The sequence below is a fragment of the Podarcis erhardii genome (assembly GCF_964252035.2).
Source record: "Podarcis erhardii genome assembly, chromosome: 9".
NCBI classification, from domain to species: Eukaryota; Metazoa; Chordata; class Lepidosauria; order Squamata; family Lacertidae; genus Podarcis; species Podarcis erhardii.
The window spans coordinates 4,497,933-4,524,879 of NC_138512.1; the positions used below are offsets into that span (position 1 = coordinate 4,497,933).

General features: G+C 42.4%; 1 long non-coding RNA gene across 1 annotated transcript; it reads left to right on the top strand.

Moving 5' to 3' along the window:
• Window positions 1-1,397: 1,397 nt before the first annotated feature.
• LOC309350024 lies at window positions 1,398-26,278 on the top strand. Its single transcript, XR_014160264.1, has 3 exons — window positions 1,398-1,502; window positions 25,562-25,655; window positions 26,142-26,278. It is a non-coding gene; the product is annotated as an uncharacterized lncRNA (long non-coding RNA).
• The last annotated feature ends 669 nt before the right edge of the window (window positions 26,279-26,947 follow it).

Genomic DNA, 26,947 nt, shown 5'->3' on the forward strand with positions numbered 1-26,947 from the left:
CCAGGGGAAGCCACTATTATTTTAAATGGTATGATCCTGCTTAAAAGTGTAAGGTAAAGGTAAAAGGACCCCTGACTGTTAGGTCCATTCGTGACTGACTCTGGGGTTGTGGCGCTCATCTCACTTTATTGGCCGAGGGAGCCGGCATACAGCTTCCAGGTCATGTGGCCAGCATGACTAAGCCGCTTTTGGCGAACCAGAGCAGAGCACGGAAACGCCATTTCCCTTCCCGCCGGAGCGGTACCTATTTATCTACTTGCACTTTGACGTGCTTTCGAACTGCTAGGTTGGCAGGAGCAGGGACCGAGCAACGGGAGCTCACCCCATCGCGAGGAATCAAACCGCCGACCTTCTGATCAGCAAGTCCTAGACTCTGTGATTTAGACCACAGAGCCACCCGTGTCCCTCTTTTAAAAGTATAGTTAGATTCATTTCAATAAGAATTACTTCCAAACATGATTGCAGCTTTAGGGCCGTTTCCCACATTACACAGAGAGTTGCCATCAAGTGTACACTCAGCAAAGAGGTGCAGCCCTTTTCGTGCCACCTGACAAAAGTATCTAGATGATCAACATGCCAGGAAACATACATTGTCACATTTACACACTTGGAAAAAAAGGTGCATGCCTAAAAGAGGGAGAGAGAAATGGCAATTAGTGTCAGAAGGGGACATTGGGGTGCAATGAGGTGAATAGCTGAACAGCAAGAAGAAAATATGTCCTAGTGGTGAGATCTATTAGGCTATGGAAAAGCCACCCACAGGGTTTGTTTCTCTGGTTGAAGCCCTATCTCAGGGAGTGATTTAAAACTGGATTGGACAAAGCACTCAAACACATTCTGCGGTTAGAGTGAAAAGCAAAGTAAAGATCATTATTTATACTCCTTCCGTCCCACTAGCCGTCATTGGCAGGCTCCAAAGGAACAAGGCTGAGCCTGCCCAATTGTGGGTGTTACCTACTGACCGTCTGGCATTTAAAAATCTGCTCAGGATTAGCCAATGCTCTGAAAACATTTGCTGCTCTGGCAATAACTGCAGTATGCATTTGAAATGGCATTTTGGTATCTAATTTAGTTTATCAACATCTCCTAACAGGATTAACACCAGTTACAGATAGGTAGCCGTGTTGGTCTGCCATAGTCAAAACAAAATAAAAAAATTCCTTCCAGTAGCACCTTAAAGACCAACTAAGTTAGTTCTAGTGTGAAGAAGTGTGCATGCACACGAAAGCTCATACCTAGAACTAACTTAGTTGGTCTTTAAGGTGCTACTGGAAGGAATTTTTTTATTTTGTTAGGATTAACACCAGTGTAGAGTCCAGTCCTATCATGTTTCTTATCAGAGATTTAGGCAGGCCATTCACCCAGTCTGATTGGTGGAACTTCTTCTTGGTAGGTAACCAGTTTCAGAGTCTGCAAAGCCAGTTTGCTTCCAAATGCGGAAAGCCAATCACTGACATAGCACAAATGAGGCTTTTTGACTTATCAGATTTCCCCCAGAAAAGGTAAATATAAATTAAATGGGGGGAGGGTACTATAGGCTGGCATTTTGATGACAACAACTTTGTTTTGATGTTGCTGCAAAGAACTTGTAGGCATAAGAAGTACCCATTCCACAATAAGCACATATCTGGTAGCACCCCCAGTCTAACAGAACAAACAAATGGGAATCCCAGTATTTGCTTCATAATGAGACAAGATAAACCCATCAAAATTCTTCACTGAAGTTGTGCTTGGATAGCGTTTGTGTGGAAAATTGAAGTAAAACATAACTATGCATGAGCTCTAGTTAGTGCGTGAAGGGGTTAAGACCAGAGAGGTCTATTCCTTGACTCAGGTGGGTCACTCCCCTCTCCTACATGAGGGAGGAAGTGAAGCTTCTTCTGTTTCCTTTCCTCGCCATGTAATCCACCAGGATGATCTTGGATCAAGTTCAGACCACATGTTTAAAACTATATGCTGTATTCTGCACCCAAAAGTATTCTGCACCTGTGCTCTTCTTGCTGCTGGATGGAATAACACATGTGGTCTGTTCATTGCAAGTGGGGGGGGGAGAAAGAGAAAGAGCTTTAAAGATGGTAAATGGTATAAGAGTTTAACACCCTATATTCCATGCCTTCCTTCTGCTCAATTCTGAGAATGTTTTTAACTCTGCTGGGGGCTCTCTCCCACTGGAGAGTGTGCAAAGCCCCATGTTTTGAATCTAGGTGCCCACCCAATTCTTTGGTTAATTACCCACGCTTGGGTCAGATATATTTCCCACCACCTACAGTTTGAACTATCCCTATTAGGCTCTGCCCCAGTTCTTCAACTTGCTCTCTTGACTCCACCCTGGCCCATAATACTGGCTCCACCCGGTCTCCAGCTTATCCCTTTGGGAGTGGGAGCAGTATATTTAATTCAATGCTAGCAAACCTATTATTTATTAGGACCCTGAAAATTGCTGCATCATCCTACCATCAAATGATTGTCATACAAATTCTTATTAGCAATTATTTCACTAAATCATCCTTTCCCTCCCACCTGCAGCTTGCAGTTGTGGTGGATTTGCCATAGTTAGTGCCCAGAAGCAGAAGGAGACTAGCAAGGGGCTGGTGGTGCCTGACAGGGATATTAGCAAAATAGTGCTGGCCAAAATAACCCCCAATCTAGTAGTGGGGGCAGAGGTGCTTTTCAGGGAAGTCATCATGACTGGTTTTGTTTTTAAATTGGAGAATCCCTACTAAAGGACACACTAATTCCATGGAACACAGGTAAAAAGCATAGACCTAGAGAACAGCTGCATAAGAAAAGTAAAAGTCACAACTACAATCCCAAGCAGAATTTATTTAAAAATTCATAACTAATGGGATATCAGACATGGTTTTGCTGAGCTCTTTCTTCACACGTGCAGTTTTTTTGCACACAAAAAACAGAACTTCTTAGCTTGTAAATCTCCTGACTAACATTCTAGGCTTCTCCTGTTCAGATTAGCTGCCTTGCATATGAAAAGGGTGGGTTTCACAGATTCCTTAAAGTGCACACTTTTACACAAGAAAATGTGAGTTTACCATTTCCTGGGAAATGGTATCCAAATGACTCAAAACCAGGACAAAATTATATATAGCTTTTACAGCACAGGCTCATGGAGCCTTATATAAAAACAAATCCTTTTTATAGGATTGGCAACAAAAATACAGAATAATATTTTGGTTGTTTTCCTTTTTCTTTTCTTATTTCTCTTCCCCCCTGCCCCAGATTAGGAAATATCCTGCTTTGGGAATCCAAAAAGCTAGTGACTCACATTTTTAGTGTTTTCAGAAAAATAAAAATGAAATTAAAAGGTCTATATTTTCAAAGGCATAGAGAAACTTAATCTTTATAGAAGATCATAAACAAGTACTCTGTTAATTACTGGTGAACTTTGTCTAAAGAAAAACTAACATTTCTAAAGTGCTGCTTGCGGATCTTGTGCAGGTTTTTATACAAAGTGTTGTGGTGACTAATGAAAAACAAATGATTTTTCCTGAGAAGTTTTGCTACTGAAGCATGTGGAGGCAATATTGGAGTTTTGCATTTGCAGCTGTTGTTGTTCTGCAACTGACTCTCAAGGCCAAGGGAGATGTTACACTAAACTAAACTAAACTAAACACAACACATGTCATTCACTGCAAAAAGCAGCTCTGCCAGTTCACCTCATTTTCTGATGCTGCCTTGTTCAGAATGCTGCCTTTAAAGATAAGTTTGAAGCTTCAACGCAAGCAAACTGTGGCTGCTCAGGTATGGGGGGGGGAGAGATAAAAAAATGTGACACCTGTGTAGTACCAGTGCCGGATTTATGTTTAAGCTAAGCAATCTATAGCTTAAGGGCCCCACTCTCTTGGGGGCTCCCAAAAAAATTTAAAGGAAAAAAACCTGGATGTACATTTCCAAAATATAAGATAAAAAACAAATAAAATGAAACCTACATACAGCAACAGTGTTTTGTGTTGTGTAGGCTCCTTTGATGTAATTCGTGGGCCCCGCCTGCTCCCTCAAATATCCCTGGTTTGCTCATTTCTGTATATAGGGTGCCTCCATTCTGCATGGACTGGCTGCATGACAACATGTGCCAATGGCTTTAGAGACCTATTAGGTCCATAAATTAACATATAGCATATATTCAATACAAAAAAAAAAAAAACAGTGACAATTTGTTGTTGACAAAGGACAGCTGGACATATAAAGGGCCCCATTACTTTCAGTATCTTAGGGCCTCATCAAACCTAAATCCGGCCCTGGTAGTCCCACTTGCCTTGGCAGCCAGAGTATACTTGGGACCAGTTTAAAGTGATGGTGTTGATCTTTAAAGCCCTAAACAGTTTGGGGCAGAGTTAGCTTCACCTTCACCTATAGCAGATGGCTCACCTGTGAGATTTACTTCTGAGGTCTTTCTTCTTTGTCCATGTCTGAGAGCTAACAGCCACCAGGGAGAAGAATTTTTGTTTGCCAGTGCCACACTTACTTACTGGCAGCTTGCTATATTTGAGTCTGCATTATTGTTTCGGTTTTCAAAACTATGTGATTTGATATATTAGTATTATATTTATTTTGGCCCCTTTAAAAGTTTCTAATAGGTTTTGTATTGTTTCTATTTGCTTTGGGACATTTTCTCTGGAAAAGCAGTTCATAAATTTATTAAATAATAGATAAAAATCTATGCATGTGTCCCATACATTGTTGCATAGGACAACATTCTTCTGAAAAAATTCTTTTTAGGAGGCGGTATATAAATTTATTAAATAAATAGATAAATTATGAGGCACACAGATGGTGCTTTGTGGAAAAATCAAGGAGATGAACCTTATAGCACATGTAATTTGTAGAGTAAAGAAAATAAAAATTAAGCTGCTATTCAAATCAAGCCTCCTTCCAATTACTGCTTTCCTGTCTGTCAGGTACAATTATTCTCACCTTTGACATGACCAGAGCTTCTAAGAGCAATATTAGTTTTTCCCTGTCTGCAGTCTATGAAGTGCTGCAAAGCCACTTTGAAATGAGTGCAAAATAAATGAATGCATGCAGGAAGAGAAAACTTACTCAGCTTGAAAGTATCTTCTTATGTTGTCATTTTGAGGCAACTCAAAGTTCAGGAGCACTTGACAAGTGGTAAAATGTATTAGACACACCATGCATGTTTCTTCCTTTGTGAAGAGTGAAAAATTATCTGGAATACAAGGAAGCTGCTGAGCTGGCTTTTTCACCATATGAGAAAGCAAAACCTGGGCAAAATTATACAGGTTGTGAAGGAAAGTTTGACATCCTGCCATCAAAGCTATAGGTATCTGTTGATGCTTCTGCAGTGCTGTCCATTCAGTTTTGTCAGGCAATCAAATGGGAACTATTTATCAGAAGTTCTTTTACACAGTCCCTATTGAAGTGAATGTGCCCTGCATCTAGATTTCAGTGGTGTACTTACACATCAATTAATTTAAATAAGGAGAATTATATCCAATATCTATCATTATGGATCAAATATAACTTTTTAAGATTGTTAAATATATCATTTTTGGCTGAAAAATTGATTGGTCAAGTGACACGAGGACTTTGGTTTAACTTGTCTTTTGGACATTCCATGTTTTATTTGCAACATACCATATTTTTCCATGTATAAGACGGGGTTTTTTACCAAAAAAAATAGGTTTAAAAAATGGGATTTGTCTTATACACGGGTAGTGTTTTCTTAATTTGGAGTCCCCCCAAATAGGGGGCATCTTATACCAGGGGGTGTCTTATACATGGAAAAATACGGTAATTCTCCTGAGAAGCTACCTATAATAATACAACTTGGTACACATACTTGGAGCACAATCTTACATTTCAGGTGCAGATACAGGTTTGATCCTCACACCTCCGTTCAAAACTGGGGAGAAAAATTAACATACATTGAAATGCAATGTCTGTCTTGAAGTTTGAAAAAAGAGACTGAAAGCTGGCAAGCACTTTCAAGACACAATTCCATATGTTAGGTTTGAGTCACAGCTTAGCCATCACACCTACTGTTAAGAGAGCTGGAAAAGATGTAAGAAGATTCACTGCAATATCCAATATTTTAATACACAACAGCAGATATTATATTATATTATTTCACAAATAATACCGTATTTAGAACAAATCAACAAAGCCTAAGTCCAATGTTTACTGAGAAAATGAAGTGCATTCTGAAATTTCTCCCACTGAAATTGATAGGTGTTAAAGAAAACTTGTTGAAGTATTAACATCCAAGAAAGGTTTTTAAATATTCTATATATGAAATAATCACACAATGTTGAACAAAGCCTTGGGGTTTTCTTTGTGTGTGAGAGAGTGAGTGTAAACGTAATATTGAATAGTCAGAATGCATAATAGGAAGAGTACGTGAGCAAAATCCTGACCAGTAAGTCATGTTATCTTTCGGAAGTCAAAATGCAAAGCTCAGGCTAACTTTTATTGTAAGGGAAATAGTTTTCATTTCTGCCAATATTTTCTGCTGATAAATTCTGAATTGCTCAAAGTCAATAACCTGAAGATTTAGAGATTGGACCTTAAGTGGGAATATATAGAGAAACAAGTGCTGGCATAAATTAATAAATGAACATGATATCGCTTTCAACTGATGTCTCGATTGCGCTGGCCTGTGTGAGGTTGCGAAGTTCCAGTGTGTGAGGCTCAGGATATAGAGAGGGACATTAGCAAGTCATTAAGGAAATGACTGGAGAGCAGTCTATGACAAACAGCCAACATCAGCTCATTTGCATTGCTGAGGGCTTCAAGCAGGATGCTACCTGGAGTCAGGGCTGACTTGGATCACAAGGCAATCATTTGTACATATACAGACTAGAGAATTCCTCATGCTACTGTTGTTATTCGAATGATAATGCTGTATAAAGGGCACGGGAACATCTGTGATAATGGTTCTGAGAATGTAATGAAGAAGGGCCAGGGAGCTGTTGTGGTGCAGAACAGGAAAACTGCTAATGTAAATGAGAAACCAGCCGAGGCTCTTGGAGTGATTTTCAAACTGTGTGCTGAGAAGCCCCAGGGTTTCTTGGAAGCGAGTCAGGAGTTCCTCTACGTATTTTTCCTTTAAAAAATAATGTTATGTATCACATTTGCATATGATCCTCCTTTCAAACATCTGTGTATCACTCTGATCTTCGTCCTGGCCATCTTCTAAGGAACTCACGGCAACAACAATCCTCTGAGGTAGATTAGGTAAAGACAGCGACTGAGCCAAGGTCAGCCAGAGAGTTTCATAACTGAGAGCCTAATGGTGTGTTATGTTAATGGTGTGATTGAGTTTCAAAAAAAATTAAACACAAGATGTGGGAGGGGTGACTGGAGCTTTTTCCTATCACTAGTTGTGCGATTATTGTTGACAACCCCTGCCTCCAGCCTGCAACGGGTATTTAACTGTGTGTGCGCGCATGTGTGCGCACATATACTATGAATGCTAATCACACTATTAACATAACAGGTACATCAGCCCTGAGTGCGGATTCCAAGGGAAGTTTCCCAGTCCATAGATGTGATCATTCTACACATCTGGGGAGCTCAGAGCTGAAACTGGTCCCACAAGAAATCCTGGATTCTGGCACTGAGTACTTCAGCTAGAGCTGCAAAAAGTGCAGAGTCAAGAGCAGGGGTCAGCAACCTAAGGCCCATGGGCCGGAAGTGCCCCGTAGAGGTCGTTTGACTGGCCCACAAGTCGCCCCCAAACCAAGCCATCTGCTCATGTGCTGTGCTAAACCAGCGCAGCGAGGCGTGGGGACTCGCTTCTGCGGCCACCAAAATCACGTCTACGCATGCGCAGAAGCCGGAAATCACAGGCACGCACACTATCCAGTCCATGGAGCGATATCCGCATGACTGATCTGGCCCAGGCAAGATAAACCTTGCTGACCCCTGGTCAAGAGCATCCCAAAGTCGAGAGGCTTTATCCATGAAACTTGTAGCCAGTTGGTCACAGCAGGTCTTCAAATGCTCCTGAAGTATCTCCCCCACAGGGGAAGATGATGAGCTCTAAACCATCCAAAATAACTCTTCTGGCTGGCTACTGGAGGGTGCCATGGAAGCTGCAAAATGAGCTTTCTTTGCAGCCTGCAGTGCCAATGGTAGGTATGCTCAGAGCAATACTTGTGGCCCTTGCGCTGCAGTCTTTGCCTGGCTTCCTTCATAGCCCAAAGCTCCCCAGAATACCAAGCACCATGAGCAGCTGTGCAGGCCTTCTGCTTTATGCATATGTGGATATATTTCTATCCTGCCTCCCTGTTGCAGAAAGTGACATCCAACCACCAACCTTCCACAGCTCCAAGGCTCTGGCCTCAACCTTCTTGCCCCATTTCTCTCCCGCTTCTAGTGTAATTGTGTGTGAGGTGCTCCATGCACTGCTCAGGAATCTTCTAGTGGCAGCAGGTAGCAGGGCTAGTGACTGGCCACTGTGGGCAGTCCTCTAAATCATAACTAGCTAGTCGCACCAGACTCTTGGACTTGGCTCACAGCCATATGTGTAGTAGACCCTCAGACCTTCACCACAGAATTCTCCTTACTGTATTTCTATGATTTGCCATTAAGAGTGGGGTGGGGAACAAAACTGGCCTTGGGGTAATTTGCAAATTAGGAACACACAATGTTCTGCTGTAATCTCACAGATGGTTTTTCTGTTACATTGTAAATGGATACTCCCTTGTCTCCCAATTTATAATCATGTATTCCAACCAGTTCCACAGGCCTTCCTTATCTGTTTTCTGATTTCCTTTTGTCATCATCCTCTGGAGGCCAGTAAGCATCTCGTAACTGTTTCACAGGTTCCTTCCCTGTGCGATCAGTTGCCTTTCCTGTAGCAGTTCGATAGCCATGTCTCTCCTCTCGCTGGGATTAACGTGCTTCCTCGCCCATATAGCACTGTATCCCCTGGTGTCCTTTTGAACCTCTATTTTCCATAAACTGTGTCCCAGAATTTTAATGTCCGACTCTGTTTCCTGATGTAGGTAAATCAACCAATTATATCATATTTCATGTCTTGCAGTTTTATGTTTTGTTAACCTGTATTTAGGATGTCTGCCTGGGAAATGAAGTTTGCTTTCTTTCTTTCTTCTTTCTTTTCATCAATGCAACATCCCTACTCCTAAATATTGTTCTTGCTCTTTTTACAGAGTAAATGCTTGGCCTTGAGAAATTACGTGTTAATCAATTGTAGAAGCTTTTGGACAACAGGAGCCACAGCAGAAATCGTCAAGAAACAGTCTTTACTGTCCCTAACAACACAGTTTGGAATATGAGGAGTTTCAGTGTGCCACAGCTAAATCTCTCTCACCCCCCCCCCTCAAAGCCAGCTACCGGTAACTCAGGCTGGTCTAAAGAATACCCCTTTCATCCTACCCTTGATGCCTCAAGGCATTTGCCCATCTTTTCCTGATCTTTCTTTACTGGCACCTCCCTGGGATGCAGTTACTATTCTGTAATTTGGCAGAATTCATAGAATCATAGAATCCTAGAGTTGGAAGAGACCACAAGGGCCATCGAGTCCAACCCCCTGCCAAGCAGGAAACACCATCAGAGCACTCCTGACATATGGTTGTCAAGCCTCTGCTTAAAGACCTCCAAAGAAGGAGACTCCACCACACTCCTTGGCAGCAAATTCCACTGTCGAACAGCTCTTACTGTCAGGAAGTTCTTCCTAATGTTTAGGTGGAATCTTCTTTCTTGTAGTTTGGATCCATTGCTCCGTGTCCGCTTCTCTGGAGTAGCAGAAAACAACCTTTCTCCCTCCTCTATGTGACATCCTTTTATATATTTGAACATGGCTATCATATCACCCCTTAACCTCCTCTTCTCCAGGCTAAACATGCCCAGCTCCCTTAGCCGTTCCCCTCAAGAAGCTAAATCAGCCCTACAAAGTCCATCCACTTCTGCCAAAAATGGAAATGTTATAGGTGGTTCCCTTTAAAAACAAAACCAAGCAAACAAGGTGCCCAGCAAATCCCCCTGTAATGTGCCAGGCCTTATCTACTCTGAGGCAGCTACTATGCCTGCAAATTTTAACTACTTCTGTTGCAACAAAAAAGAAGTTATAGGCGTTTTGCTTTTCCCATTATGAAGTGGGGATGGGCGGAGGAGCAAAGCTTCATTATTCTGAAACAGGCTCAGACCTTGAGCTGAACTGGAGAGCCTTTGGCGTGGGCTGTTTTCTGAAGCAGCTAAGTGGGATCTGAACGGAATCTTGCAGCCAGCGCATGCCCCTCTAGTATCCATCCAAGGCAATTCTTTCCTCATATTAATTTGTAATTTCTTACCTGTGCTGAATTATTGTGAACTAATAACTTACTGATTTAAACATGTTGTTGAATTATTGCAATTTATGACATTCACACCTCTGTTTCGTATACAAAATGACAGAATGGCCTCCTGAGGCAATTCATTGTCATATTGTGCAGAAAGGACTTTTTCAAATCCAGACATTTCTAGCTCACTTAAAGAGAAAGTTGTTAAGTGTTGAAATTCCAAAGAGAAAACCCAGGTACCCAGCCATTATTAAAGTGGTTGACTACATCATTCTTTCTAGTAATTGCTGTTATTTAAAAGAGCCTTGGAGCTGCCTCTCAATGTCAAACCATTTTTCCAAGATATTGACAAATGGGAGTAATATTATTTGAGGTCATAGCTCCTGTCAAAATGAGTACCACATGTCCAAGGTTAAAATAGTAATTCAGAATTTGTTCTGCATGCACCCATTTTACTTGTCATATTTTAATGCCAGGGTAAACCAGGGACTAATCCTGCAATTATAATTAGCCAAGTGCGTAAATCTACTTCAAAGAAATATGTGCTCCCAGTCTACCCATTATAAGCCAGATCTGAAATAGTATCAGTAAAGAGAACCACATCTTATTTACAAACCATTGCCTCGGGGGCAAAACTCTTCCCTCAGGAGCTGATATTCTTTCTTGTGTACTATCTTTTTCTTATGCATTTTGTATACAAGTACTCAGCCATTTTCTGTTGACTAGTCTTGACATCTGGACCTCAGGTTGGCAACTATTTTTTAACTATCTTTTCAAGTGAGGGAGAAATTAACAACGAAGCAGCAGCGCTGAAGAGCCAACTGATTCCCATACATCCTATGGAAGAGAAAATGGCAAATCTTCCCAGTGTATATATTCAGAAGAAGAAGAGTTTGGATTTGCTATCCCGCCTTTCACTCCCTTTAAGGAGTCTCCAAGCAGCTAACAATCTATTTTCCCTTCCTCCCCACAACAAACACTCTGTGAGGTGTGTGGGGCTGAGAGACTTCAGAGAAGTGGGACTGGCCCAAGGTCCCCCAGCAACTGCATGGGGAGGAGCGGAGATGCGAACCCGGTTCACCAGATTACGAGTCCACCACTCTTAACCACTACACCACACTGGCTCTCGAGAAACTTCAGAGAAACTTTGGCAAAAGCCCCCCACCCTCGCCCCACACACACCTGTGTTATAGGAGTACATGATTACTCCTGTACTTAAGTTACAGATAGGTAGCCGTGTTGGTCTGCCATAGTCAAAACAAAATAAAAAAAAATTCCTTCCAGTAGCACCTTAAAGACCAACTAAGTTAGTTCTTGGTATGAGCTTTCGTGTGCATGCACACTTCTTCAGATACACTGTGTATCTGAAGAAGTGTGCATGCACATGAAAGCTCATACCTAGAACTAACTTAGTTGGTCTTTAAGGTGCTACCGGAAGGAATTTTTTTATTTTGTTTTTCCTGTAGTTAAGGTGAGTAGCAAAAATTTGCTTTCATCAAGATATGCCTCAAACTTCTTTAGCTTTTAAAAATAGCATCCGTTGGGCTAATAACTTGACCTTTAGCATACAAAAGTGTCAAATTTCAAACTGCCACAGATAAGAAAAGGTCATAGATACCACAAGTTAAAAGTTCTGGAAATTGTCGCTTTGGTCCCCTTTTTTCCAGTTTTTATGAAAGCATATCATATATCTCTTTCCAGTCTTGGTAAAAACCACTGGCATAATTTATTCAGGCTTGTTGCTTTGGTGAAGTTCTGGTCAGTGGTTCAAAAGTTGTTAAAGTTTCCTGCCCCCTTTGAGGGCTCATCCAGACTTCCTTTTGCAATGAAGCAGTGGGAAAGCTCCTTAATTCCCCCACCCCCATCATCAACACCTCCCACTTTTAATTTTTTAAAGGCTACAACGTATCTTGCTTGAAAACCTCCCACATTAAAATTACTGAGCTGAAATAAATGCAATATGCCACCGGCCCCTTCTCTTCTGAATGTGCTTTGTATTCTCATCCTGGAACACTCCGTCCCTGTAATTTCTGAGAGATTATAAATCTATATTCCACATTAAAACTGCCTGCATTCCTCCAGACGATCCTGCCTCACAGCTCTCAATGGCTTGGCTTTTGCTGAAGAGAATCAGGCCCTATCAGCAGAGTCAAAGGCGATTACATAGCCTCACAGACATTTTGAATTTCTGTGGCTCAATTAAGCATGTACAGCATGCCACAGCCACTGAGGCTCTGTTTATTCAGTGAAAGTGCCCTGTAATTTATTTTAAATAATCCATATTTAACAAATAAAGAGGTCTTTGATGGCCCATTGCTGCAGGCATCCATTTAAATGCTCCATCTTGACGGTCTGTTTGGCTGGTTTAAGTTAAATACCTGACAAAAGCGATTCAGTTTTTTGTGGGGGGAATCAGACCTTGTATGTGTGGTATTTATTTTCCTTTACACCAGTAATCAGTTAGTATTTCTTTTTCTTCCAGCCGATTAGCCATTAGAATGATTAATGTTTTTTGGTTATGATAATAACAAATTGTGACAGCCTGCTATTTCTTTGGGGCATGAAATGCTTAGGAATTGTATTCCTTTTTGTGTAGCGCTAATGAGGAATCGTGTTAGACCTGTTGCATGTGCCCTGAAAATTAAATTTAGATGCTTATGCCTGAAACAAAAAATCTTTTCTTCCCAAAGTGCCACAGTTTTAAAGACCTCCCTCCCTCTTTTTCTCTGTTTCTCTTGAACAGCTCGGAATACATTTGTTCCTCAAAGGACCGGGTGCAGTTAGTTTATCTGCCATTATCAAATACTGCAGTCTAAGTCCCTAGAAAGTGGCATTGCTTTTGTTAAACTGGAAAATTCCCAAGATAGGTTTTCTCTCCTTATGACGAACAACAGTCATTAAACCACGCCTGGGGGAATAGAAGAGGGAGAAAACCAGCACAAGGCTACGTTTTCACAAGAGAGGCAATGGATTTCCTTTGGTTAGACAATTGACTTTTCAGAGTTTCAGGAGAAATACAGTTCTGACAACCATAATTGTCTTGCCTGTCTGGCAGCCAAATCATTTAGCTCTATCTTCTCTTCTCCAAATAATAAGATTTGCAAATGACACCAAACTGGGAGGGGTAGCTAACAGAAGACAAAATTGGGATTCAAAATGACCTTAATATACTGGAGAACTGGGCTAAAACTAACAAAATGAATTTCAGTAGGGACAACTATAAGGTTCTTCACTTTGGCAGGAAGAACCAGCTGCACAGATATAAGATGGGGGACCAGGGACCTGGCTTGAAAAGGATCTAGGGGTCTTAGTAGACCACAAGCTTCACGTGAGTCAACAGTGTGATAAAGCAGCAAAAAAAGTGAATGCTATTCTAGGCTGCATCAACAGAAGTCTAGTGTTCGAATCAAGGGAGGTAAGAATAAAGGAGATTAATACTAAACATCAAGAAGAACTTTCTGACGGCACGAGCTGTTTGACAGTGGAACAGACTCCCACAGGAGGTTGTGGACTCTCCTTCCTTGGAGTTTGGAACTGGAGGTTGGATGGCCATCGATCATGGATGCTTTAGCTGAGATTCCTGCATAACAGGGGGTTGGACTAGATGACCCTCGAGGTCCCTTCCAACTCTACAATTCTATGATTCTATAATTCTATGAAACAAGTGAGTGAAACAAACCTACTTGCAGCTTCCTGCAAGGCCCAGCAGGGATCGAACCAGTTCTGTATTCCCCACTTTACCATGACAAATGTTCCAAGTTCTGGACCAGAATCCTTCTGGTCTGTGAATCTGGTAATTCCATCTGCAAAACTCTTAAGGTTTACTGCACTCCCTCAGTCTAAGTTACTTGATTTTGAAAGCATTCAGTTCTGCCTATCACCTGCTCTGACCCATATACTTGCTACCAATATCATAGTCTGAGTATTTGACTCTTCCAAAAGTCTTTGCAGCTACATCCAGAACATAATTGCATTCTTGTACTTGGGTGGAAGTTGAATTATAACAGAAATATTATAATGAAGCTGCTTTACTTTTGGTGGATATTTTCAGCTCCATGATCATTGAAAAGCCACTGTCTAAATCATTCAATGTGAGCAAAACTGGATTCTTTTTTGCATCTCAAACATGCCAGATGATGAGTGGATGGTGACAAGCAAAATGGCAGCTTCTGCTTGTGGTAAACTGCTGAGAGTTACCACAAACTTGGCTTTACAACAAGCAGGTTTAAAGCCAGTTGTCTTAAGCAGAGCCACCAAATGCCTCAATCCTTTCTTCCATTGAAATAAATGGGAATTATTAGGTTATGGATTTATTTATTGCCATTCTATCATCACACACCACTCTGCACAATGGCTTCAGAGTGTGAGAGCTAGCTCCTTTCAGTGAGGTTGGAAGGGAAGAGTGGAAAGAAAATAAGTTAGAGGTGAAGCCAATGGTGCTGGTTGACTAGCACAAGGAACGAAGCAACAGAGTCTCCTTCTTGTTTCCTCTGTTTCAGCTTCAAAGCCCTTTCCCCACATGGGTTGAACTGGGGGTGGCGGCTGTGTAGAGCCATAATAATAACAACAACAACAACAACAACAACAACAACAACAACAATAACAACAACAACAACAACAACAACATAATTATTGCATTTCTTCCACTGCACACAGGTACACTACATTTGTTGCGTCTATGTACATTTCTAATACAATTTTATATAGTTGTGAAACTTCATGTCAGGATTAAGGGCAGCTCAGTATTCTGTGTACCGCATGCAACAAACAGATTTAAAATCACAAAACATGCAGCAAAGTGAAGTGTGGAAACATAGGCTGGTAGACCTTTAATATATGCCCTTCTAATCTCCTTCCAAAGTTCCCCTCTTCCCCTAACATAGAAAAAGACCACACATTTGGGAAGTTTAGAATGGTTCACTTACAAACTCTCCAAAAGTCGGTGTCAGAGCTGCCCAAGGTCCCAGCTCACAAAGGACCAACGCCAGTTCTTGTTATATACAAAAGTCTTTATTGAAGTTCAGTTTCGATTTCAAAGCCGCGGCGCGCAGCTCTACGTCTTGAACTCTAGACCGCTGAAGCTCCGTCTGAATCTCCTCCCCTCTGACACCAGTTTAAGACTCTAGCCTTGCTCCACCTCTTCCTCTGCTCTTTCCTCCTCTGGGTCCGCCTGTCCACTGGGGTCTTGCCCTTTCTAGACTCTTCTGACGCTGAGTCCCCTGAGTCTTCCCCCTCCCTCCGGCGGGCTTTAGGACCTGGTTCCCAATCCGGGCTTTCTGCTGTCCCGCGCGCCTGTACATTTGAACTTGGCGCGCGCGCCCAGCCGGCAACCTTCCTTCTGACCGTTTCACTGCTCCTGTCACTGCTTCCCCCCTGGGGGGGGCTAGCTGGACCTGACTTCCCCTCCGTTCCCTCACTCTCCGATAGAGGTGTGGCCAGCCCTGACTCATCTTCTCTCCCTACTAGAGGAGACGCTGGCCCTGATTCATGGGACTCTTCCCCCCCACTCCGCTCTGGTGGGGGAACTGGTCCTGATCTCCCGCTGCTGCTTTGGGAATCCCCGCTAGCCCCTTGCTTCTGGTGTGTCCCCCCTGGGACCCCCCTTGCCCTGGCCATCGGCGCCCCCCTCTGGGAATCTTCTGAATCGCTGGAGAAGCTCATGGAATCTCTCGGGCCACTGTCATACTCCCCTACGCTGCCCTCAGATTCTTCCCCTTCGCTCTCCGTTTCCTCTCTCCCCTGTGCCTCTGCTCCTGAACCCCTGACAGTCAGATTCATGTGCTTTCCCATACAGCAGCCAGAAAACACAGGCAGTAAAATATGGCTTCATTACACTGCTGAAAGTTCCCAAATTATTGGTATAGGATCACAAGAAAGACTTGAAGGGCCATGTAGTCTCAGACTGGAGAGAATCGAAGGATTGTCCTTCCTAAGGTGAACTAAGCCTGGCAGCTTACTCTATGGCATTAACCCCTTCATGCATTAATTTAAGTATGTTGGTTATATGAGACTGGTTATCCCACAACTTCACCTAACACTGCTATGACTGCATGTCCCAGGAGATTGGTTGTGGTGAAAGTAATCATGTCAGGGAAGCTGGTCTTACATGACTGATCTTTAGAGGAATTCCATCCAAGCTTGAAATAATAACCCATTGAAAGATGACTTGGAAAAACCATTGTTGTTTACTGAATATAAAACCACAAAATACATAATCAAAATAAAAACAACAACCCAATAACGCCTCCCCTCCCCCCGCCCAACCACATTTTAAAAGGACATAGGACAGGATGTCAATCAAATCAAACAAAGTCCTGATTAAAAAGGAGCATTTTTTCCTGGCACCTAAAAGTATATAATGAAGGTGCCAGGCGAACTTCCCTGGGGAGAGCATTCCACAGATGGGGAGCCACTGCAGAGAAGGCCCCGTTCTTGTGTTGCCACCCTCTGGACCTCTCAAGGAGGCAGCACACAAAGACACAAAGACAGCACTCAGAAGATGATCTCGGGGTCCGAGTAACAGGTTGGGCAACTGGGCCCAAACTAACAAATTGAATTTCAGTAGGGACAAATGTAAAGTTCTACACATAGGCAGAAAGAACCAGCAGAGGTTGGATGACCATCCATCTTGGATGCTTTAGTTCAGAGTCATATGAGCTATGAAATATGCAGTTTGCTTGCTTGCTTGTTTTTATTTATTACAGCATTTATATGCCACCTGTCTGAGTGATTTACAGTAAAGGTAAAAGATCTGAAATGTAACTGACAAGACAGAAACAAGAAATGTAATGCCGCCTAAAACTCAAGCAGCAGAGAATGAAAATCAATAAAACAAAACTCTGAAGCAGAACCCAAAGCTGAGCAAATTCTAAAAGATTTTAAAAGCCACGCAAAATGGAAAGCACTGAAATGACCACAGAGTGCTTCAAATTTCATCTCAGCCATTACCCCCACCTCTGTTTCCTTTCCCCTCTGCATTATGGAGATATTAAAACTGACCTACTTTGCAGGACTGTTGTGCAAATTACTGAAATACAGTGGTACCTCGGGTTAAGTACTTAATTCGTTCCGGAGGTCCGTTCTTAACCTGAAACTGTTCTTAACCTGAAGCACCACTTTAGCTAATGGGGCCTCCTGCTGCCGCCGCGCGGCCGGAGCTCAATTTGTGTTCTCATCCTGAAGCAAAGTTCTTAACCCAAGGCACTATTTCTGGGTTAGCGGAGTCTGTAACCTGAAGCGTCTGTAACCCAAGGTACCACTGTACTGCATGCAGCTTAAGGACTTGCAGTGCTCAGAAGGCACTATATTAATACAGCATGCATATGGGATACACATACAGTGTGTATATTTATATATTTATATTTATCCCACTGTCTAGGCTTCTCTTGTAACTTCTATCCATTATTAATAATAATAACAATAACAATAACAATGGAATTGTATTGTTCTATAAGTTAGGTTTTGGGTTTCTCCAGTAATGCAGCACTACATATTTTTTTTTACTTAATCTCAAAATAAAGGCTTGTAAATTCAAAGACATAGTGGAGCAGTTAACTTGACTCTTGACTTAGCCAGATGAGTAGCCAGTGCGTCCGTGAGGGAGAAGGCCTCTCTCCTCCACCCTCCATCTCCCTTGCTCTGTTGCTGCTAGCCATCTGTTGATAATTACTGTCCAGTCTCTGCTGAGAACTTGTGATATTTAATATTTCCTCACCACTTGAACAAATAAGCGATAATAACTGCAAGGTAGTTGACCACAGGAGTAGAAAGATGTATAGCATGAAAGAGTCAGTGTACACCTTGGTTTATGAAAACAACTTCGTTTTCTATTAAGGATTAGGGTAAATCCAGGCCCTTGAGATCTGGGAGAATAGATGCATTGAGTTATACAATATCTCAGGGAAACAAGAGAGAAAGAGTTAAGCTTTTAAAACCACAAATATCAAAGGGATTTAAGAAAAGAGAATAAATATCCCTGTGTTTTTCCTCATGTCAATTTTTCATTTGTGCTGTCTTCAGTTCAGACTAAAAAGAATCTGCCAAATGTTTTGACATTCAGGTTTAAGAATCTTCCCATTAGATAACCATTATTTCTTTATCAGTTTAAAATCTTCCTATAAAACAAAACTGGAGTATATGGCAGTGTAAAGATAGGAGGAAGCAACATTGCAAATGTGCTTTAAATATAAATGATATTAGATCACAAGAGTAAGACTCAGATCGCTGGGAAAGTACCTTTATTGAAGGAAAAGAAAAGAAGGGGGGCATGTCTCTCCTGCATGCCTCCCCCTTTTTCATGTGCATGCTCAGGGAATCGGGCTTTTCCTGCAAAGCTGAAGTGAATAAATCTTATATTAGGCCAGGTTGCTTACCGAAGCAAGACGGTCTGAGTATATTACACCGATCCTGGTCCAACTGCACTGGCTGCCAATTAGTTTCCAGGCCCAATTCAAAGTGCTGGTTTTGACCTATAAAGCCTTAAACGGCTCAGGACCCCAATACGTCAAGGACCGCCTCTTTCCCTATGAACCTACCCGGACCCTGAGATCATCTTCTGAGGCCTTTCTTCGTGTGCCTCCTCCTCGAGGGGTCCGGAGGGTCGCAGCACAAGAACAGGGCCTTCTCTGCAGTGGCTCCCCATCTGTGGCATGCTCTCCCCAGGGGGACTCACCAGGCACCTTCATTAAACACCTTTAGGCGCCAGGCAAAAATGTTCCTTTTTACCCAGGTCCTTGGTTGATTTGATTGACATCCTACACACTTTTAAAATGTGTTTTTTTGCGGGGCGGGGGAGTGTTATTGGGTTGTTTTTATTTTGATTATATATTTTGTGGTTTTATATTTTGATTTTGTTCTCATGCCTCTCTAGGCAAATGTGTGCTTTTCTTCTTTTTTTTTTTTCTTTTTCCAAATATAGCAACCCTATTATATTCTAACTAAGAACTAATCTTTTTGCCTGGACATTCCCAAATTAACTGACTTTTATGCTGCAATCTGGGTGTTGTTGTACTGTTTTGCTTCACTGTAAAACGCCCTGAGATTTTCTTTTTTAATGAAAAATGGTCTTGAAATATTCTAAATAAATAATATTTTTGCAACCCTTTGGTTTACAGAAGAGTTAAAGCACTTACAAATTCACCCATGGGATCTAGGTGTGGACATTGTAGATTAAGGTGTCTTCCTAAATATCTGCACCATGTACAGTATTAAGCAAGCTCTATTGTCTCACATAGGGAGATTTAAAAAACTGATGCAAGGCAGGCACACACACACACAAACAGCAGCAGCAGCAGCAGCAGCAGCAGAAAGTGAAATTGGCAGGACTCATTTTGACAAACTGTGGGGTTATGGTGAAAATTATTTATTTATTCATTCATATCTTTATTGGGATCACAGGCAGGCAGGGAAAGTTTTCTTTCCTGATACAAAACATAATTCCAAAGCTGCTGTTTGTGTTGGAGAGAAACTCTGGTCCATCAGCAAGAGCTAGGCAAATAAGGAAAAATGCATGCACAGAATTGCACAATGAATTCTGGAGCAAAAATGGATATTGTTTAGGCAGTTAGGTTTTGCGATGCAGAATATAATGGCATGCTGATGACTTCCAAGAGCACACAAAGAACATGGTTTGCTAATTTGAAGCTGGCATTGAAACAATGCAAAAGATGTGGGACATTTGTTAAAGCAGGTATTAAGGGTTTTATGGTGGTTAATCTATATCGTGCCAAACACCAGAGAATATATTAAGCAGCTGTCTCTAATTTTCCAGTTTGCTCAAGCATCAGTTTGTTCGTCAGCCTGCAGCAGCGGCGTAGCGTGGGTTGTCAGCACCTGGGGTAAGGCAAGTAATTTGCGCCCCCTAACCCGGGGCAAGGCAAGTAATTTGCGCCCCTAACCCCTAACCTGCCGCCGCTGCCAGCTGCTTCTTGCTGCTGCCTGGGCTGGGGTATTTACGGTAAGGTAGCCACAGCAGCGGCGGCGGGTCTGTATCAGGTGATCTAAGGCGAGTTGCTGCTGGCGCTGCCGCCCAAACGACGTCACTTGCCCGGAGGAGGAGGAGGGTAGAGAGGCGAGGGAAATGCAACATGGCTCAGCAGCTGCAGCAGCAGCGGCGGCGGCGGGGCTGTGAGGAGGGGCTGCCTGGCGCACCCTCCGTGGCCCTGACGCGTGGGGACCGCGGCGAGCGCTCAGCCCGGACGCCTTCAGCCCGGACGCGCGCACAGCTCGTCGGTTCCGCGAGACATGGGGCTCTGCTACAGCCTGCGCCCGAGGCTCTTCGGCGACTCCGGAGACGGCGAGCAGCCCCCCCCCAATGTTGTGCCCGGTGCGGCCGGCCCCCCTTGCACCCCCCACGCTACGCCACTGGCCTGCAGTCAAATCTTAGTAGTTCCCAAAGGCCTGCACTAGCTTTAGATACCCAAGTTATCACTTGGGTGGCCATTAAACCAGGCTTACAGCAATGCCCAGCGATGAAGTTTGCGGACTCTCAGTTTCAGATATAATCAGCATTCAAGCAGACTTTTACTGTAATTCAGGCCTATAACTAGGGAAGGCCATATCATGCTGCTTCTGGTCTGTGTCAATTTTGCATGTGTATTCATAAAGAAAAATCAAGATCTTTATTCCATAATTTAGAGAAATGCAAAATCTGAAGGATACTTACAGTATGTTCCAATTCAGGAGATGCAGATTAGGTGAGTTCATTTAAAAATGAGGATCAAGTGAAATCCCCCTCATCCCTTCCCTTTACCTGCAGCATAAGGTAAGACATATAATATATTTATATTTTTTATTATCGAAGAGCCTGAAAATACAATGCACAGTCAAAGGATGTGGGAGAGAAGCCCTGCCCAATGGGCTTACAGTCTAGTTTACAGAATCAAGCAGCAGGAATCAAACGAAATACGGGGCGGAGTATCCAATTTCACCGCCTGAGGCAAAATGGTAATATGCCATCCCACCACCATTGAATCGTCCCTTACCTGGGTCGTGCAGCGGTGCTTGCAAAGAGGCAGCAGTGGTTTCTGGTGAGATCTTGTGTACTCTGCCAGATCTTGCAAGAATTTGGCAAGATCTCACTGGCAGCAGCAGGCGCCACACAAAGGGGCTTCTGCTGCCCAAGGTGGCTGCCTCATCCCACCCACAGGTGGGCCGGCCCTGACTAAACAGAGCACTTGAAGGAGAAGGCGGCCATAACTGGTTAGCAGGAGCCAGTCAGGAGACGATGGGTGCAGGGTTGCAGGAAGGTCAAGGCTGCCCAGGTGCACCAATGGATTCCCTCTGGTACTCCACTGGTGCACCCAAACAGCCTGTGGCTCTCTGTTACCCTACCCTAGCATCAGTTTAGAAAAAGTTCCCCCCGCATGTGACACGGTTGCCAAAGGCTACTTCTTATGCTACTTGTTCTGGGCAAAATTCTAGGCAAGCTGGGTGCTTATTTCCGAACTATAGCATTAGAAACTTGCCAGGTAGTGACTATATTCAGGTTCCTCCTGGTAGCAATGCCCTTTCATTAGGGTGTACACCCAGGGAATTTTTATTCACATTTTCCCCAGCTCCTTTGAAAATGGACAGACAGATTGCAATGGGGTTTTGAACAGGATTCATAGAATGATGCCCTAAATGAATGATGCATATCCACTTTTGATATGTCGATCTTCATGGGAGATCTTACAATACAGTGCGTTTTACACAACTCCTTACCCTACACTGAAATATATACCAGGGGACTAATCTGGTGTTCTAACTGGAAATATTGAAAATGCAAATTGGCTTTCATTCTAATGTGTCAACATTTGTATCCCCTCACTTTCAAAATCCAAACGTGCTCTGCTCTGTGTACCACATTGCAATACCTCGTTTTCAACTAAGGTGTTGCACAGAAAGAAAACAAACTTAAAGCTAAATAGAATAACCACCAAGCCAAATTCCTCACTTCAATTGTCCAGTACTCAAAGTCCAGTGAAAATAAGAATTTAGTACCCTAGACTTCATATTATTTTAACTTTTTATTGGCTACCATTATTGAATATTATATTAAAATGTTCTTTGAATATACAGTGTGGGGGTCTTTGTAGAAGTGTGCTTTTGTTGTTCCTGATTCCTCCTTTCTTTACATAGATGTAAGAAAACTACCTTGGGTTTCAGAGTTTTCAGTTTCTGTCCTTGTCAATGGGGAACCTTAAAATGGAGGTTGTTAGAGGCAAAAGGTTTGCTCGCGTTGTCTGAGGTGTTGGTTTTCATCCTTGCTTCCTCCGCCCGCTTGGAGAGCAACAAATATTAACTGCTACTGCAATACTTCATTAAACAAATATTTGTGTAAATCACAGTGTGAATATGCGAAGTGCTTTGATGGGCAAAGAGAAGTCGTTCCCCATGTCCTTGTTTCTTGTTTTAAACACAGAGCTGAAGTGCTCTATAGACTGACCTGAGCTTGGCACTCCTGCTGCTCCAGATCAGCTTGAGTCCCCCGTTCTTCCTTTTATTCATCCTTGGTTTACAGCTGAAATACTGAGCAAAATGTAGACTTTCTGTTACAATGCAGCACTTCTTCTCATGTGCAAGCATTTAGGGTTGACACCTGGGGTTTTCATCCTGGGGTTCTGAAAGTGGCCTCTGACACGGAGGGCAGGCTTTGCCCCACCTTCATGAGATCAGTCACTTACCGACCACGTTCTACTGAATGGAAGGACACTGCTGGAGTTAAAGTGTATACTGAGGCATGCCCAAAAAAAATATGTCTCAACCAAACTCCTGTTAACAGGCTTTTGGTAGGTGATACATCATTGTTTTAAGTGACTTCTCTAGGTTTCAACACACTGATGTTTTTGACTGGCTTTATATGTGTGCATTTGCTATACACTGTTTTTTGAGGTATGGCTAAACATCTGTACAGGAAATACAGATAATGTCATGTCATGCATTGCTGCTTACAATTGTTTATATGGTGAGCTTCCAAGTCATTTTCTAGCTTTCATGGTGCCTCCCCCCCCCCCCCGTGTTGCTGCATAGATTGGTGGAGTTTTTCACTTTCCTTTGAAGATGAAGAATATTCTGTTGTTGTCTTGGAGATCAGACTAAGCCTGCATACACAGGACAGTTTATTCTAGAATCAAGGGAGACTGAGTTATTATTCTTTCTACCTGGTTCACACACATTCTAGAAGTACCTCATATTTTTTGCCCCTGAAAAGTGCTTCTCAACACACTGCTTTCGTTCCAAAAATAAAGGCACATTGCAATTTGCTTCTGCATTACCCTGTAGAGAACAGATGTAGGCATTCCCAGCAATGCCCATTATGTTGTGAGTGGGCATATATCAAAACCAAGAGAAGGTCTAACAAATGTGTCCTCTAATCAAAGGGAGGGTTTTCAAATACATGTCAATAAACCACAGCCACCCATCTGAAGACTGAAAGCAGTGTGGTGAGGAAGAGCACAAATGATGCCATGTTGCAAAAAAACTGCATTTTTGAGCTACAAATGGCTTAGGGTGTGCAGCCTTAGTACTGAACTGTGGCACTCAGAGGTTTCCTATGGGAAATGTTAAAGGAAGCTGCAGCCTATAAAACCCAGAAGAAATTCCCAAAAGTCACAGGACTCTGGTGGGTGGTGTGGTGAGTGATATAGCATACTTTCAGTCACTGTGACAAGCAAGGACCTGCATTCTTTATTGAAAGAAGGGGACTTGATATGTATCTGAGTCTCCTCAAGAGTGTTGGCAGAGTAGCTAAATTGGAAGCCAAATCAAGTGCAATAGTGGCTCTTGAAATTAAAACAAAGTCCAAACACTTGCTAAAATATTCAGAAGCTTTTGCTTGCTTTTTTAAACTTAAAGAAGAATACTGTATATGCAACGTATTTACATTCACATGCTTATCCAAGCATGGGCTTAGTTTTTTCTTACTTGAAGATTTCAGCTTCTTCCTTCAGCATTCAAACAAACAGAGTCTTTCTGCACATTACCCAGCTTGGCCAGGCAGTTCCTTCTGAGAAGTTTCCACTTTCACCTTCCAGCAGACTCCTCCTTACTGCTTCTTCGGGAGAGCATCAACTTCTGGACTTCTTTCCCACACATACATTCACACAGAAACATTAGCACTCCCCTCACCTATTGCGTATAGAGAGAGAGAACATGCAAATAGCAGGTCCTGCAATAATCCTGCTACCTATCCACACAAACATTCACTCTCTCAGGTTATGCCATGAGAGAATAAGATTTGTGAGAGAAGGATAAAATCCCAGAGGGGAAGGCTGCATTGTGATACGTTAGGAGAGTTCTCAAACAACAGCAGCAAGAATGCTGCTAGCCCAGAGATGGAAGGAAGGAGAAATACCAACAAAAGAAGAATGGAAGATGAAACTGATGGAGTATGCGGAGATGGCGAAACTGATGGAGAAGATCCAAAACCAGGAAGATCAAGTATTTTCTAAAGATTGGAGTAAATTTGTAATTTATTTAAAAGACCACTGTAAACAGTTAAAATCTTTGGCAGGGATGTAATGGCACTTGTAATGTGGAATTATTTATGGTAATTATGGCTATATAATAGATGGATAATGGTAAAAGATGCAGCAAATATAAACTTAAACATGGAACCCATGGAGGGAAGGAGGGAGGTCCGAAGGTTCAAAAGAACCTTGTATTTTAATGTTTGAAATGGTTATGTTTTATACATATAAAATTATCAAAAGCTCAATAAAAATATTTTAAAAAGGAGAGTTCTCAAACAATTATCTTAACACAAATATATTTGCTATTGCTCTGAAGATCCATTAAAGATGTCTGAAATGTATATATGTATCCAGAGAAAAAATCCACCTTGTATTGTGTTGATGTTTCAAATGGCAAAATCAATAAAATAGGAAAGGCCTGCTGATAATAATTAACATCTTCATCAGTGCATGATAAAACAAAAATGTCTGTACATCTATATCAGACTATTTCTGCACTATTCCAGAATTATAAATAATTCAGCATCTAGATGTCATCCTAGATGCTGAAACTACATTTTAAGTGAAGCTATTGCTACGGATTGCTTTTATTATTTTAATTACTAGTTAGTTGTTAGGGACTTAACTTTTCCAAATATGCAATCCACTTGGAAGTTCTCTTGCACAAAGCCCATTAAAATGAATGAGACCTCTGCAAGAGCATTTTAACGTAATATGGCAATTCCTTATGGACATGATAGCTCCAAAGCTCACACAGGCTTGCTGGAACATCTGCTCTCTGCAGAGGTGCATGATCTCATGGCCGCTGTCTTTCCCAAAATGGTTTTGCAGGTTGCACTCTGCTTACCATCTGGTTCTGCTTCTCCATGTGCTGTGTTTTCAGAATGCCAAAGAAAATGCAGAAGTTAGCAGCTTAATAACAATGGTAAGCTGTGTTTTAGGCAGTTTGCCTAGTCCTAACACGACAGGGATGACAGAATATATCTACAAGCAATAAAAAATAAATAGCAACCTTTGTGACATATTAACTTTTCTTTTGATGGAACAGTCATAAAACCACAGTAAAGCACACTCAGCAACAATAACAGTGAGCGTTCAGCAGAACCCTTGTGTAAAAGGAACAATTGTTGCAACAATTCAAACTGCAAAGACTCCATAGTGACTACTCTGAAATATAAGTTACATGGGCAGGAATGTTTGAAGTGTAGGAGTTGTCTCCAGCTAAGAGCTACTCTGAGTAGATCCACTGAAATGCATGGACCCAAGCTATTCTTGTCTATTTATATGGATCTGTTCTCAGTTTGACTAGCATTGAATGCAACTGTGTGTGTGTGTTTGTGTGATGGGATATCAGATGTGGAGGGGGGAAACGGACTTGTTTGAAAAATAACTTTTTATTTTCTATGGGCAGCAGAAAGATCTCCTGTGAGAACTCCTTTAAAGTGAATGGGAAACACAAAGAAGAACATAAAGCTCTTGTACCGATCCTATTTTCCGGAGTGCCATACTGCCCAGCAAATGAAAATGAAGCTTACATTATTTCACCCATTTTCTGTGTGTTGACTTTTGATGTTCTCATGAGTGCCCAGAACCTGCTTTTTAAATGTTTCCTTTGATCACCCTTATGAACGGTCCAGTTACCCACCCCCAGTTTTTACTTCTTGCTGAGGGGGAGGGACAGCCAGGAGACTCAAGCAGCACTCCTTCTGAGTTCAATGAATGTACATACTCGGGGGGGGGGGGGGGAGAGTAGGATTACAAGAGCTGGCCCTGCTCTGCTCTACATGTGTTCAGTTGGTTGTGGCAACAGGCCCTACATATGTACAGAAAGTGTTCACACACACTGGCTTGTTAACATCATCATGAGAAGCAGGAACCCCAGAGCACAGGCATACAGATTGCCCTGTGCATGTATGGTTTGGTTATACCAACTACATGGTAAATCAATGGTGGGTCTCCTGCCCCCCTCCTCACTCTCCTGTGAATTCCTTGTATCCGCAGTGACCATTTGAATCGCATGGCACCTGGGTCATGAAATTCCCCAGCACTTTTCTTTCACTACTCTTGAAAGCAAGAGGCATTATTCACATGGAATGCATACGTGAAGTTGTGCCAGGTGAATAGGATGCCTTGCCCAGTGCCCTCCTAAAGATAACCTGGCTCAGGGTGGGTCTCCCAAAAGCCACAAAAGCCCTGCTGTTTTGTGGCATAGCAGGC